General features: G+C 37.7%; 1 long non-coding RNA gene across 3 annotated transcripts; it reads left to right on the plus strand.

The window, feature by feature from the left end:
• Positions 1-3,523: 3,523 nt before the first annotated feature.
• Positions 3,524-6,084, plus strand: LOC147504555 (uncharacterized). 3 transcript variants are annotated; one of them, XR_015193060.1, is made up of 6 exons: positions 3,589-3,724; positions 4,433-4,556; positions 4,853-4,902; positions 5,037-5,203; positions 5,479-5,542; positions 5,629-5,769. It is a non-coding gene; the product is annotated as an uncharacterized LOC147504555 (long non-coding RNA). The 3 variants fall into 3 exon arrangements; XR_015193062.1 differs by lacking the exon at positions 5,037-5,203 and having other exon boundaries at positions 3,524-3,724; positions 5,629-6,084; XR_015193061.1 differs by lacking the exons at positions 5,037-5,203; positions 5,629-5,769 and having other exon boundaries at positions 3,524-3,724; positions 5,479-5,619.
• Positions 6,085-6,379: the final 295 nt, after the last annotated feature.

Consider the following 6,379-nt stretch of genomic DNA (forward strand, 5'->3'; position numbering starts at 1 on the left):
CCAAATCTTGATCTTTTGATCTTTACAATAGATTACATCATTGATAAAAACAATAACACGATACATACCGTGATTTAAATTACATCCATTGATAATCAAAACTTGTAAAAACGATCAATTTTTCATAAAATCAAAAAATGATCCATTTCTTTCCAGAAATCATTCTGACCATAACAGTTGGTCTAGATGCCTGCAAATCCATGTTAGAACAGTTCTACATCTACCAACATCTACATGCTCCGATACCAATTGTAAGAACCGTTATTTCAGAATGCAAAATTTATACAAACCACGAACACCACGCGCAGCGGAATTAATGGGTGTCCACGATTTGTGATTGGAAAACATACCTTTTAGATCCGGTTTTGATAACTGAGAATCCAAGCTTTATGAATCCGAATCAACAATCAACTCCTTGATCTTCTGTTGTATTCCTTTAGAATAGATTGGACGTTGTGTGGAAAACGATCTACCAATCCCCTTCTTTCATTCTCACAAAGCTAGATCCAATTTTGGATCTAACTTTCCTTGCCTCTTTTTCTATTCAGATGAATAGTGAATTTCGGCCAGAGAAAGAGTATTCTATTTATAGGCTACAACAGGGACCATGAGGAGAAATTAGGGTTGGGCCTCCTGACGAGCTTGGGCTTCCCATGTTTGCCCCGAACACACGGCCCAAGTCCGTCAACAAATGGCTTATTCCACTAAAGGTCATTGTTGCACTACCGCCCTAATCCCAAATTATGTGTCAGCGTTTATGGGCTCCATATTATATGCTCGTTGATCTCCCCGTGTTTAAGATATCAAATGTCCGTTGATTAAGTCAAGTTACTGACAACTACATTAATCAACTTCTTATGTCCTTGAGTAGTATCACTCAACCTCATTGTCATGTCAGAATAATCTTTTTAAGCTCCTACAGGGTTTACATGATAATCTTTTTAAGCTCCTCAAGGGGACATCATCAACCCGACTTCTTGCGGGACACGGATTCCTTCTATAATCAACAACACACCTTACATACAATGTCATTACCCAATCCATCGAGTTTGTTGATTCACAAATAAATCTCACCCATTGATGATTTAAAGCAATGTACAATACATGTAAGTGCCCGTTATTATATCCTGATTAAGAGGACAAGCATCCATAATAACAAAGGCGTTTGTTCTCTTATATAGTCAGTATAAGGAGAAACAACCTCACTTGGTCATGTTCAATACACACAAAGTGTACTAGTCTAATCCTATAGTCAAGATAGACTAATACCAGATTATACTACAACCGTACTAATGGTTTGTCCAAATCCATCTAGGTTGTGAACGAACTTATACTTTATAAGATATTGATGATATGATCTTCTGTGTGTTCACACCATATCATCTACAACATAAAATATTAGACACATGCATATAACTAATAACATATAATATGCATAATATTTGCCCATATAATTCTCATTCAAAATATAAAGAATTAGAGTTAATACAAAAGTAATGCTTTTAGTATATAACCCTATCACAAAGTAGTCACGCTCCTCTAGAAAATAACAAATATATAGCCACGAGGATTTAGAGTAATCAGTTACCAGATTCCGGGAGATCAACTACCTTCCTAACTCCCCTCCCCCAGATTCATCGTGAGTGAGATTTTGGTAGCACTCCACTTGGTGAAGTGACTGCCCACTCTTCTGAGACGTGTAGTAGAACCATCCTAGTCTTGCACCCAATTGTTCCTTTGAATAGGGCATTATAAAATATAGACCAAAAGCAAAGTTTTCAAAACTCCATACTTGCAAAAATGAATTTCGAATTATGGAACATACATTGCACCGTTTGCGCATGTTAGGATAGTTTTGGGATCTTGCTAAAAGTGTATGATACTGCGATTAGGCACTTCTAGTATGAACAAGAATAAAACTTACTCACGTAGGAGAGCTCGTCGCCCTAGACAATCTCCTATTTCTAGTCCTCCATCTCATAAGATGGCTGACGAAGTAGTGCAAGCTGAAGAGCCTCTCTCCAACTTCTACACACTGTTGCAAGATGGGCCTCCATCTTGTATACGACTCACACTGCTTACGAGTGATTTTCGAATTCCACCGAACGTGTTCAATTTTCTACCCATCTTCCACGAGTTACCGTACGAGCATTTATTCCGGATACATGAAGTATGTAATACTTTTCATCATCCGGGCGTCACAAAAGGCCGACTCTTTCGATACATGGGAAAAGGTTTTGTTCTCCTTCATGAAGAAGTACTTTCCAGCTGAAGAAAATAGAAGAGATAAGAAGCAAGATACAGTTAATCAGATATAGTCCGAGTGAGACATTTTCCGAAGCATGGGATAGATTCTCCGACCTACTCCATTCATGTCCTCACCATAAACTAGAAAAATCCACTCTTATCCAATGTTTCTTCAAAGGCCTTCTCCCATAACATAAAGTAACCTTCAACATCATGAGTAATGGTAATTTTTTGTATAGAGGTGCAACTGACGCCTTAACCTTTCTTGAAAACCAAGCTGAAAACAGTACCCATTGGGGTGACATAAACAATTCCAGAACAGCCCAACCTAATACATCTAAGACTAGTGGTATTTTTTAGGTGAAATCAGATCCAGAAATCAAAACCTTAATCAAAACCCTCACAAGAAAGATAGACGCCCTTACAACCAAACAAAAAGACCAAACCCCTCATCCTGTCATGAACGTAAATACCTCACCATGCAATTTCTGTCTAAGCTTAAATCATATAGATGTCACCTTTCCCTTGATCACAAACCTATCATCACTTCAACCAGAAGAAGTATGTGCTTTCAATGTACCAAATGCACCATGGAGACAACATCCAAACTTCGCATGGACCAACATTCCGCAAAACCAAACACCACCAGGTTTCAACAAACCAACAAATACATTCAGACAAGGACAAAGACAAGGTACCTATAACAATTAGAACAATGCATTGGGTCCATCCCGATTTAACCAGAACTATTAAAACTCACCTATCAACAACCAAAGAAACCTAGTTCCCGTTACACCATCAACTAGTGTCGAAACAGATAACCCTACCGAAATAATACTATCTGTCATGCAACAGCAAACCCAAATCCTAGCATTCATGCAAAAATCTTTGAACTTATTAGCCCAAGATACACTACAAGAAACAGGGTCTTTGGCGACAAAAGTTTTGGCGACGACAGTATATTGTAGCTAATGGTCACTTTTGGTGACATTTACTATCGTCGCCCATACTATTTTAACTTAACGAAAATACATTTTTGGCGACGAAATTAACGTCGTAAATTGATTTTTCTATATAGCTACGTTTAGGATCGTTAGTGATTGCATTTTATTACCGACGTTATTTGCAACGGTTGCTAGTAATGGGGTTTCAACCACACTATAATATACGTCGCTAATCCACTTTATATTAGGGACAAAATTATCGTCGGAAAATATCTCATTAGTTTAGTGGACAAAATTTCTTATTTATGGCGCTATACTTTTTCGTCGAGCCTGCTCTATTTTTGCTATTGCCGCCCATTGTTTTAACAAAATAGAAAGAGAAATTAAATAGAAACCCTAATAGTTTCCAAAATAGAAAAGAAAATAACCAAATTTTAAAGTCGTCTCTTTCCTCCCCTTCTCACACACTTCCATCTTTCTCACGCGCTACCAATCAAATCAATACTCCAACCCTTGGCTTGGGGTGGCGAAAGGTGAGGCCACATCAATCCTAACAACCGAAACCCCTACCTTAATATTGGTTACCTGATAAAGCATTGCTTTGCAAGTTCTCACACAGAGATAGGAGCTCTCAGCTTTGCTTTACTGGTTACATCGTCGCTATCATTCATTATTGGTCTTTAGTAAATGAAATCCCTTGGGCAAACTAACACGAATTCATCACCCCCTCTGCCCAATTCTTCTTCTTCTTCTTCTTCTTCTTCTTCTTCTTCTTTACAATTCATTTATTTTTCCACTCACTTCAGATCCGATCTCAAACTACTTTAACACTACACTTGTCTTTCTGCCTCAATAGATTGATATCTCTCTATTCTCTCTCTCTCAAGTCTCAAGTTTTTGGGTTCCTCATTATTATTATTAAATCTCATTTCCTGCTTGCTTTATCTTCTATTAATTGAGAATCCCCATCCACCATCTCACTTTGAACTCACCTGATACAACACCAAATGATTGCAAATTAATTAGAGCTGTCCTTTTCTTACTTGTGCGCTAGAGATCATTCATAACAAATAGCTACTTTGCAAATCGCTAACAAAGGGAATCACTCTGCATTCATATTAATTAGCTAGGTTAACTGTGATATGAGATGTATGTTGTGCCTTAAATTCTATTATCGCTTTTAGTTATATCATTAGCATCTTTTTTGAGAAACTTGACTTTTTTTTTCTTGTTTGTTTTAGGGGTAGTCTCAAATCACCATGGTCCCGTAGGAGAAGGAAGAATGCCCTTTCACATCAACAATGGAGAAATCTATTCACTACCGAAGGAAAATTTGGTGATGGTGGAGTGAAGTTTCTAAAGAAAGTCCGCAGTGGAATAAGTTTTTTTTTTTTTTTAATTATAGTTCCCATTTTCTTGTTTTCTTAAACTCTCGCGCCCTGTTTTGCCGTAAACGCTGCCTTTGTTACTGACAACAACTCCCACAGACATTACTAACTTTAACTCACTGGGACCTGCTATAGTATCTTCACCTATATGCATGTAACTCTTTGGGCGATAAGTACAAACTGAAGTCTAGTTTAGTTTAATTTAATTAATTAATTGGTTATTCTTGCTTTAGATTGTTTTTGGATTTTAAAATCCTCTTATTTCGGACACAGGGTGTTGATCCTAGCATCAGAGCAGAGGTTTGGCCTTTCCTTCTTGGAGTGTAAGTATTTTCAACCCTCCAATCTTTAGTTCATTGTTTTTCTTTAATTTCTTTTTCCCTTTCAAAAGACATGTGAAATAACTCAAGTTTGTCGCGCAGTCTGACAAATTGATAAAACTTTGTTAAACACGCAGAGATAAAAAGTAGGCGTCAGTCAGTCAAAACTACTCCTCTGTTTTCTGATCTGGCAGCGGCTTGCCTGGGAATGTCCTCTGATATTAGTTACGCACTGATTAAGTACACTGCCTGCCTTATTTTCCAGTGGTCTACTTGAAGCAGAGAGCTCTTCGCCCTTAGATTGGTCGGTAAAGAACTTCCCTTCCTATCTCCACTGGAAAGCGTGATAAGACAAAAGGATAAATGGAATATTTAATTCAATACTAGAAAATGAGTATGTGCATAGTGGACACTAGTAGTGTGGTTGACTTAAGGGATTTGTGGTTTGGCTGCAGTCTAGAGCTTTGGTTGTGTTTACATACCATGTATAATCCATACTTTGTGTTTCACACTTTGCTATTTTTCTTTTTGTTACTTATTTGGTTCTCTGCCTAATCCTTTAGTTTGTGTTTGTTGCAGTTTGTAGATGTGCTGCTAAAAAAATTAAGCAGGGTTGTTAACTTGGTGGTTTTAAGAAGCACGTGTAAACTTTTTTACTCATTAGTTTAGGACTTTGGTTGTGTTTACATACTTTGTATGATGGATACTTCGTGTTTGACACTTTGCTAGCTACGGGGTCTTGGACATGGAGAGGCAACCCCTTCCTGTAAACATGTAGCTGGATATGGGCATCTAGATGTGGATCAGTTGAGGGCAAGGGCAGAGGATGCAGAGGCTCAACTTGAAGAGTTGCGAGCATGGAAGGCAGCGGCTGAAGAAACACAAGAAGCCAACTAGACACAATTTGAACAAAAGCAGTGCCAGTTGGACTATCTCATGAAGAAGTTTGGCGGTCCTCCTTCAATATGCTATGAGTTACAAACTTAACTCTGTTTTATGATTTGTGTTGGCGCTCGTTTATTTTTTACTGCGGTATGAGTGGATGATGGCTAATTTATTTGTCTGCTGGTAGTGCTACATCATGTCTGCTGGCCTATCTTAGTTGAATTTTGGCTGTCTTAGTTGTGTTCGTGAGCTGATGTTTTGGTTTGATTTCACTTAAATATATTTTACATTTTTCTTTTATGCTGAACACTTTATTAGTAGCCAACAAAAGAAAAGTAGTTTTATAAGATAGTCACTTGCAAGGCTAAGGGTTTTTTGCATTCTCCCATTTTAACAGGGTAAGCTTGGCTGTGTTATTTACATGATGGTTGTTTTGAGCTTGTTGTGTAGTTCCAAGTGTTTTCCTAGGAATCTTGTCCAGTAAAATATTTGGCATGGTTGAGCATGACTATGTCAAGGTTAATTAGGAAGTGAGATTAATCTGTTACCATGAGCAAGTCACTGCCTCATTCGAAATTTAACTAGTTTGTTAAGG

This window comes from Coptis chinensis, chromosome 4 (assembly GCF_015680905.1).
Source record: "Coptis chinensis isolate HL-2020 chromosome 4, ASM1568090v1, whole genome shotgun sequence".
Lineage (NCBI taxonomy): Eukaryota > Viridiplantae > Streptophyta > Magnoliopsida > Ranunculales > Ranunculaceae > Coptis > Coptis chinensis.